The 11,870-nt window shown below is 36.8% G+C and overlaps 1 long non-coding RNA gene across 1 annotated transcript in view; it reads right to left on the bottom strand.

Moving 5' to 3' along the window:
* Positions 1-342: 342 nt before the first annotated feature.
* LOC119821143 overlaps positions 343-11,870 on the bottom strand; it is a 94,081-nt gene continuing 82,553 nt past the window's right edge. Inside the window, exons 2-4 of the long non-coding RNA XR_005286581.1 lie at positions 8,506-8,563; positions 3,885-3,923; positions 343-400 (exon numbers count right to left, since the gene is read on the bottom strand). This is a non-coding gene — a long non-coding RNA (uncharacterized LOC119821143). The remainder of the gene's footprint in view (positions 401-3,884; positions 3,924-8,505; positions 8,564-11,870) is intronic.

Here is an 11,870-nt window from a genome sequence, read left to right as displayed (position 1 = left end):
GGGCAGGGTACTCTGACCTGTGGGAAGTCCAAGGCCCTCCCCCCTACATCCAGGCCTAGGAAGCTGTGCATCCAAATAGACTAGGGTCCCAAAAAGCTAGTACATGCAGTAGAAACAAGTCCCAGTGCCATTATCAATGGATTCTCTGTCAGCCCCCATTGTCAGCCACATTCAGAGAGTCCAGTTTGATCACATGCTCATTCAGTCCCAGTCCAGCTAGATTTGGTGAGCTCCCATTAGATCAGGCACACTGTCTCAGTGGGTGGTCCAACCCCTTGCAGTCCTGACTTCCTTGCTCATCTTCTCCCTCCTTCTGCTCTTCAGCTGAACCTTGGAAACTCAGTCCAGTGCTCTGATGTGGGTCTCTGTCTCTATCTCCATACATCACTGGGCGAAGGTTCTATGGTGATATTAGAGATATTAATCAGTGTGACTATAGGACAAGGCCAGTTCAGGCACCCCCTCGTCTGCTGCCCAAGAACCTAGCTGGGGACATCCCCATGGACACCTGGGATTCCCCTCTAGAGCCAAATCTCTTGCCAACCCTAAAATGGCTCCCTTCACAGACCTTGAGAGAACAATAACCAATTTTATATGGAAAAAAAAAACAGGATAGCCAAAGCAATCCTATACAATAAAGGTACTTCCAGAGGCATTACCATCCCTGATTTCAACCTCTATTACAGAGCTACAGTAATGAAAACAGCTTGGTATTGGCATAAAAACAGAGACGTTGACCAATGGAATTGAATAGAAGACCCAGATATTAACCCACAAATCTATGAACACCTGATTTTCGACAAAGGAGCTAAAATTATACAATGGAAGAAAGAAAGCATCTTCAACAAATGGTGCTGGCATAACTGGATGTCAACCTGTAGAAGAATGAAAATGGATCCATATCTATCACTGTGCACAAAACTCAAGTCCAAATGCATTAAAGATCTCAATATAAATCCGACCACACTGAACCAGATAGAAGGGAAAGTGGGAAGTAGACTGCAACCCATGAGCACAGGAGACCACTTCCTACGTATAACCCCAGTAGCACAGACAATAAGAGCAACAGTGAATAAATGGGACCTCCCGAAACTGTGAAGCTTCTCTAAAGCAAAGGACATTGTCATTAAGACAAAAAGGCATCCTACTGAATGGGAGAAGATCTTCACCAACTCCGCATCACACCAAGGTATGATCTCCAAAATATATAAAGAACTCAAGAAACTAGACATTAAAATTCTAAATAACCCAATTAAAAAATGGGGTACTAAACTGAACAGAGAATTCTCAACAGAAGAAGTTCAAATGGCCAAAAGATACTTAAGGTCATGTTCAGCTTCCTTAGCTATCAGGGAAATGCAAATTAAAACAACTTTGAGATACTATCTTACACCTGTCAGAATGGCTAAAATCAAAGACACCAATGATAGCCAATGCTGGAGAGGATGTGGAGTAAGGAGAACACTCACCCATTGCTAGTGGGAATGCAAACTTGTGCAACCACTTTGGAAATCAGTGTGGCAGTTTCTCAGGAAATTGGGAGTCATCCTACCTCAAGATCCAGCAATTCCACCAAGAGATGCCCAATCATACTACAAAAGCATTTGTTCAACTATGTTCATAGCAGCATTATTTGTAATAGCCAGAACCTGGAAACAACCTAGATGCCCCTCAATGAAAGAATGGATAAAAAAGTATGGCACATATACATACTAGAGTACTATTCAGTGGTAAAAAAAACAATGACATCTTGAATTTTGCATGCAAATGGATGGAAACAGAAAACACTATCCTGAGTGATATAACCCAGACCCAAAAAAAGGAATATGGTATGTATTTACTCATTAGTGGTCTCTAGCCATAAACAAAGGACACTGAGCCTATAGTTTACAAGTCTAGAGAAGCCAAATAATAAGGTGAACCCAAAGAAAAGCATATATAGACCCTCCTGGAAATTGGAAGCAGATAAGATTGCTGGGCAAAAGTTGGGAGCATGAGGGTGGGGGGTTGGGAGGAGGGGAGATGGGGAGAGAGAAGGGAGAAGGGAAGGATTGGGGAGAGCTTGGGGGAGTGGGAGGGTTGAGATGGAGGAAGGGTGTATATAGGAGCAGGGAAGGAATAAGTGTTTCTTATTATCATTATAAATAAATATAGTTTTGTAAGAAATTAAGGTTTTACTCTATTCCCCACCCTGGTAAAAGAACATTGGTTCAGACATAAAATAGAGGGCTGGCAATTCAACTAGACGTCTGGTTGAGTTGATCATAAAGTGTTGGTAAGAAACAAATTATGACACCACAGTAAGCAACTTAGTGAAATGTACATAACTGAAGTGCTCTTTCACTTTGAGAATTAATCTAGCCAGATCCAAACAACTTTTCCTGTTCTAGGCTTGTACAAAAAGTTTCTTCCCATCGCTGACACTTCTTAATACACATCTATCCAACAGACTTCAAAATCTAATTTAACATTTTCTCGAGTGATAAAAAGTAACTGAACAAACCCCTTCTTGCATGAAAATAATAGCATAAAACTCTCCACATCAAATCATTGCCGTCTAGAAGCTGCCTTAAACTTCAGCTGAATGTGCTACTGCCAACAATGTTTTCATACTTAGATATTTGACTGGAGTCTAACAAAGGAAAATTCCCACAGTTTTCTTGTAACAACTGACACTAAATTAATCTCAAATTATAGTTCCCAGAAAGATTAGTGGATGATCTTAAAGAAGATGCTGCAAATGAACCAATCTCCTGGTGAAATCAGTTACCCAATGAAACAGCTAGAACCCTGGAGCTCAGAAAACTTTAAGAAGTAGATCAACTCCAGGTGTTTGGAAGTTCACTGTGACAAAAGAATTATGATCCACATTACATTTATCCAGATGCACAAGCAAGGTGTAAATGTGCGGTTCTTAGCTGTTCAGTGTACATGAGACTGTGGAATATCTGATGTTATAAAATAGAGAGCTAATTCATGTCTCTCATTTTTGTCTGGTCCAAGTGTTCCTTACCAAGAAGTACCAAGATGTTAACACCCTAATCTTATCTCTGTAAATGAGGAGAAACTTTTTACTCTAAATATCTTGCTGGTCAGCAGTAAATGAAGGAAGAAAATACACAGCATGTTGAGCATTTTTCATTTTTAACTCCAAGATACAGGGGGAAGCGAATCGATAGCATCTTCAATAACAAAAGAACAAGCTAGCAATAATTGTTGTTAAACTGATATGATCAGGGAAATGGAAAAGTGTGGCTCTTTAGGAAGGAGAAGGCAGACAGACAGAGAAAAAAAGAAAAGGTAGATACCAGGATTTAGTGATTTGACAGGGGAATAGGAAAGGGAGGGCTTTTTAAAGAGGAGGGAAGTAAATACAGAAGAATAGAGAAGGATAGAATAACAATATATATTACTGAAAACGCCATCAGGAATCATAATATTTTTAACTATCTGAAAACTAAAACACACACAGTTCAATGAATAAATATACATTTGACATACCCTTACCATCTGGGATAATAGAACTCCCTCCAAGAGCCAAAGACCTCTTGACATAAACCCCAATACCAAACATAAAAAGCCCCCTTTTTGGGATATTGGCCATGGCTATCCAGGAGATTCCCAAAACATGCTATTACTTCCCTTGATTTTCCTACAAAAGTGTAACATAAATCCCTATTGCTGAAGACACCAAGCATTTTAGAAACAAGACCCAGAAGCCTCTGAGCTAAACTACCCAAAATATCCTTTATCTGACAACTAAATTTCATGGTACCAGAAAGTGCCAATGAAAGGGAACAATTGCACCCAACTGTGATTCCTATGAACCACACAAAGGAATAGATGGTACAATAACCCTAGGAGTTGAGTAGTGGTACACATACCTTAGCAGTAACCAGCAACTCTCTAGTTGGACTTGAGGCCTGTTCAATAAGAAAGAAACCATAACTCATACTAAGAACTTCAGTGCTAATGAAGTCATGGCTGTTGGAGAATAATCTATAATCTTCAATTTACTAAACCAGAATAATCTCTAACATCAATCTAAAGACTTGTGTCTCTCTCTACCCATAGATAAGTTTATTTTTCACTAGATGCAACAGATGGAAACTACCTAAACAACTAAACAAAACAACAACCTAGCTGTATTTTAGAGTCCCTGGTGCATGATCTGGCTTTTTGGAACCTATTCCCCATGCTGGAATGCCTTGCCCAGCCTTGATGTAGGGAAAGGAGCTTAATCCTGCCTCGACTTGATATGGCATGCTTGTTGACTCCCATGGAAGGCCTGCCCCTTTCTGAACAGAGGAGTGAATGGAAGGGTAGATGGGAGGTGGGGGAGGGGACAGGAAGAGTAGAGAGAAAGGAAACTGTGCTTGGTATGTAAAATAAGTGAAAGATTAATAAAAACTGCTATGGGATAATGCTCTTATACACTGTAAAGATTTGTCACTCATATTAGCTTAATAAAATACTGATTGGCAAGTAGCCTGGCAGGAAATATAGGTAGGGAAATAAGACTAGGGTAATTCTGGGGAAAGGAAAGGTAGGGATGCAGTCTATAGCCAGATGCAGAAGAAGCAAGATGAAAATGCCCTACTGAGAAAAGGTACCAAGCCATGTGGCTAAACATAGACAAGATTTATTGATTAAGTTGTAAGAGCTAGTTAATAATAAGCCTGAACTAATAGGTCAAACAGTTAATAATTAATATAAGACTCTCTGTGTTTCTTTGTGACTGAATGGCTGCTGGCCTGGGCAGGACAGAAACTTCTGTCTGCAAAAAGGAAAACCACAACCAATTAAAATGCAGAATTGTGGAGCCTGATCTCAGTGGACATACCTACAAACCACTCTCACTGTTATGGCTTAGGAAACATTGTGGAAGAGAGGCCTGAAAGATTGTTAAGAGTCAGTGGATATGGGGGTTTCCCATGAGACTGTCTCTAATATTGATAGAGCTACACCCATACAGTCTCACCAACATGACCTCTCAAATGTCAGCTGAGCAAGGACTACATCAATGAACATTCCAAGTTAACCAAGGAAAGCTTACAAGGTCTTAACCCTATACAAAGAACTATGGGCAACTAAGGAAATCTGGAAGTGGGAAAAGAGATGATGTTCCCAGTGAAGAGCACATCAATTGTTGACCCAAGGCCAATGGTCATCCCTGAAAACACACATGCAATTAAACTTATATGACTGAGCAGGATATGTGTGTATATGTATGTATATTGTATGCATGAATATATGTATGTATACACACATAGATATATGAACGTAGCAACAGTGAAAAAAGAGATTGTAAATTTGAATGATAATGGAGAGTGGTATATATGAGGGTTTGCAGGGAGAAAAAGAATGGAAGAATTGTAATTATAATATAATCTCTAGAAAAAGATTATTGAGTAATTTAAATATGATTGTCTGATCCATAACATATAAATAAAAATACATGGCCACGTTTTCCTTTCTATAATATCTAAGAAAGTATTATGACTTTTTCTTCAATAAGAAAGGAAATAGTCACTCATATTGTATATGTATAAGTGCCATTATTTGTGCAAATATACAACACACACACCTAGAATATTCTTAAATACTCTAAAAAACACTCAGAATTTTTCTGAGTTTATAGAAAAAAATTACTGGATAATTCTAACAAACATATGAGTAGTCTTCCATTCTTCCCCCTGCTAAAAATGTTACAACGAAGTAGTGGAAACACTTTTCCCTCCTAGTTAAAGACCACATGCTGCTTCTCGAGTAAATACAGGTCTCATTAGCATCCAATGAGAGATATGGTAGCATTCATATTAAGCAGCCTTTATAAAATCATATTGTTCTAAGTGTTTGTATCCTTTCCACCTTTCCATGTTGAGAATAAATTATTTAGCTATAATTTGGTTTGTATGAAACTGTGTGACTGTTTATATTGTTAAATTTTTTGCTGAGAGGTATGGAGATAGGATAGGGTAAATAAAATAAGTGCTAGGCTGTGGTAAACTCAAGAAAGATAAAAAGATCTGACTTGCTTTTTTGTTTGTTTGTTTTTGTCTGATTTAGTATTTTTTCCATAAGCAATCTCCATTAACAACCATTGGGGTTAGAGCATTTTCAAACCACCTAGCCTAGATCTATGCCATACCTTCTTCACCAATAGTCTTCATCTTACTTAAAGGAGAAGATAAACAAATGTTTTTTAAAACATGAATTTATTACCAGTCTGTGCCTAGCAGCCACTTTTCCCTTGTTACTTTTGTATAATAGTTAACACAAGCAGCATTTAGTGGAAAATGGATGTCATTATCTACAATATTAGGGTTTTAAATAATTTGTTGAAATTTTTAGTTATTGTCTTAAGTAAATATAGTCTAATATATACACATAATGTCCTAGATAGTGAAAAAGAACATTTTAACATATTTATAGAGAAGTATAATAGCTTTTTATCTGACCTTTTTAACAGCCTGTGAGCTCCTAGAAATAGGGACTATCTCTTGTGCAACTTTGTGTTTTTAAACACTTTTTTAATGACTGAATAAAGGCTATATAATAATTGGAGGGAGAAACTCTCCTTCCTGGCTTGATGATGAGAGGTACTATATTACTGAAATCTCTGTGACAAAGAACTGTGTTTAGCCTCTCAGATCTGCCTGGATGCCATTGAGAGCCAAGAAAGCACCAGCCTTTTCAATGAACTCTAAACAATCAAACATTTCAGGAATTAAAAATAAACACAGCTTAGGAATTTACCGAACATCTTGCTTTGTGACTAAGTTATTCTTGACCTCTCTTGAGAATAAAGTAATGAATTTTAAACATTTTAGAAGTTGGGATCAAGACACCACAAACATGGTCACAGGGATGACAATGTAATAGGCCAAGTATGTCAGATGTAAGTAAACAGAGTTCTGGGTTGCAAAGCTGAGATGAACTGGAGAACACATTTTCTATCTAGATGGCACAGCCATCCATGGCCTTGCATTCAAGTGGGTTGTTCCCAGTGTTAAGAGATATGCTTTATTCCCAACAAAATAAAAAATGTGAATTTGTATTGGGGAAAAACACCTGCTTCCTAAACATTGAAAAGCTGACTATTACAAAATGAAAAGTTTTGACATAATTGTGAAGGGCTGGATAAATAAGATGTGCACTATGGTTTAGCCCAGGACCGCATTTTAGAGATGAGGAAAGGACACAATATGAGAAAATTACCTATAAAATCCCTATAATTAGGATATAGAAAAGTCAGTAATTATAATCTCAGTTCATGTAATTAGTGATAAAATAATAAAAATTAAGGATACTCATGAAATATTTTAGTATAAATTATTAATATTAGTACATTTTCTAGGACATGGTACAGATGGTTGTACTAAATATGATATGCTTTTGAGGCTAAGGTAGTCTTTGTTTAGGCATCTTTAAGTCAGAAGCAAAATAACTGAAAAATTCATTTGCTTTGTGCTTCTCAAGTCACTATTTACCAGTCAGGTGCAATGACAGCAGTGTTTTAAGTATTCACTCACTTCAGAGTGAGGGTGTCAGCATTCCCACTTTCCCCTTTGTGTAAATCACATGGCCTTTCCCAGGCAGAGAATGAATGTCATATCACAGCTGGGCTTCTTGGTATAGAGACAATTAAAAGGCTCCCAGTAGCAATGTTGCTTTCCAGGACCCATAGGAAATAATGAGAGAAAAGGCATCCAGCATTGCTGTCTCCATGTGAACCATGCAACCTTTCCATGAGTCCAGATTGATTTAATGAGTTGGATACAACGTAGGTTTTCAAAGGTCTGTCATTTCAGTGATAATTGTTCAGGTGTGACAGTAGGGAGGATGATAAGTTGTGTCCTGGATGGTCATTAAATGCTCACATTTTTATGATCTACATGTCAGGCAAACTGAGGGACAGATCATTCAGGATGCCTCTTAGAGAAGATTTAGATATGAAATAAGTACACCAGTAACAATTTTTTCTCCTTAGGAATGCCCAGTGGATTTTATAATGAATCTGTGCTTACTTTGAATAATATTGAGGTTTTTTTGAACATGCCAATTATTAATTAGTTACACAAAATAATAAAGTAATAATGCAATCCATCTAAAATAGTAACTACAGAGGATTTGGTTCTGGTGTATATTGTAGAACTTTTCACTTCTCGCTTCTGGCATGCTAACTCCTATTTTCAGGATGAGTCACCAAGAAGCTAAAATGGAGGCATTGAAGAGAAGCCAAATGTCTCTTAGTTTTATGGTTTAACACCTGCTATTCATTTTAAATAGATTAGGAACTAATGAAAAATCATTTGACGAAAATTCTGTTTCATCCAAGTTTTGAGCTTATAATACAATCTCACTGATTATGTCTTACTCCCCATTCTATCACAAAATAAAAAGTTTGGAAAAAGTAGTTACTTCCCCTTGTGTATCAAAAATATCTCCATCAAAGTAACGTGTTCACAGGCTTAAATATTAAATTAGTATAAAAATACTTACTTGGAGTCAGATGTGGTAGCATATAGTGTAATTCCAGCACTCAAAAAGCAGAGACAACCTGGGTGAAATAGCAAATTCCAAGCTAATCAGGATACACACATAGTGAAACCCTGCCTCACACAAAGTGAAAACAAATTTCAAAAAGAGTTGTTTTTAAAAGCAATTAATAATTATTATTCAAAATTTCCCCCAGTAACTACACTCAAACTTCCTAAATGATTGTTTATAAATGTTTGTTTACATTTAAATGGGGATATACTATAGATATGACTATATCTATATTGGTATGGTTCTTGGTTTATTGATACAAATTTAAGGTCAATTTTGTTATATGTACATTTCTGCTCTTGATTAAAGTATATGTTTATGAAGCTCATTAAAAATGTAATGTATAATTAAGAAATATAGGTAAATGGATAATCATCTATAATAGTCAAGCTTCTAGTCATGTTAGGTTTTCTAGATATATAAAGAGATATTTCAGTTAGAAAGCTATTCTTCAACTCTTGAAGAGACCGTCAGAACATGGCATTGAAAATGTTTTAAAAACTTAGACTTTTCATGATAATGAGACACATCTGCTCCTGGCAGCACCAATCACTTCAAGAGGACGATAGGCATTGAAGAAACTCCTTATGGAGTTTGTTAGCCATTTGGGCAAGAAACTTCTCTTGCCTGGACTGTTTGATGGTATGCTGTGTGAACTGGATATGCAGGACCCACAGAAAAATGACTGCTGAACTTTCCTAAAGGTGAGATGGTCCTTCAGGGTTCCTGCTTCATGAAAGAGTCTGCCAGACATTCTTCAGGATACAGAAGAAAGTGACTGACAAACTGCCAATACAGGCGGAACTGTCTTTGAAAATTCCTGCCTCGTGGAAAAGTCTACTGGATACTATGGGCTAGTAAGTTGAATATAGGTGCCTACAACGTTAAAAAAGAACTTTGGGTGACTATCCAGGCAGCAAGATGTCTCTGTCAATTCTAAAGTTTTGGAAGTTGTTTACAATGCACTTCCTGATTACTTAGGTTATATTACATCCTTCTAAAATCTTTGATGGAGTTGAACAGATAGTTATAATTACAGTTTTTCTTAGTTATGATAAAAGATAAAGTAGATATAAATATTGTAACTGTAATTTTTTGCTTGATACCTGCTTTGTTATATGTAATTTTACTATGTTAAAGTTAAAACATTCCTTTTCATTTAGACAGAAAAGGGGATGTGGTGTATGTTGTGAGTATGTTTTATTGCCATTGGTTAATAAAGAAGCTGCTCTCAGCTAATGGCTTAACAGAGTAAAGCCACACTGAAAGAGATATATAGAGAGAGTAGACAGAGTCAGAGAGAAGCCATGTAGCTGCCCACAGGAGATAGATGCCTCCACCAGAGCCAACCAGAATCTTGCCAGTAAGCCACAGCCATGTGGTGATACACAGATTAATAGAAATGGGTTAATTTTAATTTAAGATATAAGAGCCAGAAATATGCTTTAGCTATTGACCAAACAGTATTGCAAATAATATAGTTTCTGTGTGATTATTTCAAGTCAGGACAATAAGGAAATGAACTATCAGCCTCTGCCAATATTCAATATATATGTGTTTTTTCCCTTTTTGAAAGCAGCTTCTCTCTATATATTACAGGTTAGTCAAGGATAGCATCAGACTTCTGCCTTCATCTCTTAGTGCTCCCAGATCACAGACATGTACCATGTATAACCTAACAATTCTTAGTAAAGACTCATATTATTGCTTGTAGAGTTGTTAAGTGGTGTTTTATTATTTCCTAACTTCCTTCCCTATGATTAAAAAAAAGATAAAACCAATTTCCCAAGTAAAACTATTTTGTTCAATAATTTAATGAAGTGGTTGGCTCTCATTCTGGCACTGGTAGTTGGGGTCTGGGTCCAGTGTTTTCAGGTCTATTATCCAAAGAATCAAAAATAAAAATGCACATAGATTTTCAAAAAAGCAAGGCACCTTCAGTTGAAACAAAACCAAAGCAGTCATGCAGGTTATAAAAAGAGGCACTATCAAGAATGACAAAAGACCACAAGAGTGGGAGTATTCAAGTGCCTCAAAAATCGTTCATGGCTTCCTTTTAGAGGACCCAAGAGAAGGAGTTTAGTCACTAAAGAATGTACTTTGGGGGCTTCTCTATTTTGATTGATAAGTTGTATAATATTTTTTCTAATGTGCATACTCCTTTTATTATCCATTTGATTTTAATCATATGTAAACACAATTATGTGTATATAATGATAAAAAGGGTCTCTCTAAAAGGTTACTAGTACATGTACTACACATGCACCCCAAACCAAGTAAGTCTGGATTGGTCCTTCTTTTGGCACATACCCAAATATTTTGGAATTGTACTTGAATAAAAAAAAAACTGCCCAAATCTGATTGATTCAAAAAAAAGAGAAATTCACACCATTGTTCAGAAATGGGAGTAAGTATAGCCAATGTAAGTGGGAGAAGTAAGGAATTTTGGTGGTTTCTAGGTGCTTTGATTGGAGAAGAATACATGTCCATAGTATGTACAGGTGAAGGAACCAGTTTACCAAGTACATTGTTACAATCTGATGTGTGTGTGTGTGTGTGTGTGTGTGTGTGTGTGTGGTCTGTGTGTGTGTGTGTGTGTGTGCTCAATGTGAGTCAAAATGGGGTCCCAAGATAATCTGTCTCCAATGCCTGCCTCAATTCTATGTCTCTGTGTATGACAATTCTCCAAATTTAAGAAGAAAGATGTTCACTTCATAGCATGCTTTTCTTAAAGGGACTTTTTAAAAAATCTCACTGTTTCTTAAAGTGTCTGTGCATTGGAATTCTGTAGTGGTGTTACAATATTGAACTAAAGAATGACTGTAGGTACTAGTTGGTGAATCTGTTACAGCTATTTTCTTCTTTTTTTCCTTCTGTTTCTTTTCCTTTGAACTGTAAGAAATGCATCTAGATGATGTTTTAAGGATTCCCTTAACTTAATTTTAAGTGATTCCTAACTTCTTACTTCCTCATTTGGGCTTCAGTTCTACTCTTAATGTGTGTGCAACTTAAGTTTCTTGCTTGTACTAGTTAGCTTTTTATCAACTTGATACAAGCTAGAATCACCTGGGAAGAAGCAACTGCAATTAGGAAAATATTTCCCTCAGGTGGACTATGGAAAAGTCTGTAGAGTATTTTGATTAACAGTTAATGTTAATAAAACAGTTAATGTCAGCTCAAATATAGGCCATGTAGCCCCTTGTACGTGATTTATGTGCTATAAGAAAGTGTCTAGCAAGCCATGAGGGTAAAGTCAGTCATCAGTGTTCTTCTATGGCTTCTGCTTAAGTTCCTGCCTCCAGCTTCCTGCCTCGAGA

Source organism: Arvicola amphibius, chromosome 8, assembly GCF_903992535.2.
Source record: "Arvicola amphibius chromosome 8, mArvAmp1.2, whole genome shotgun sequence".
Taxonomy (NCBI): domain Eukaryota; kingdom Metazoa; phylum Chordata; class Mammalia; order Rodentia; family Cricetidae; genus Arvicola; species Arvicola amphibius.
The sequence above is the reverse complement of the archived record's forward strand: the minus strand, read 5'-3'. Positions and strand labels throughout refer to the sequence as shown.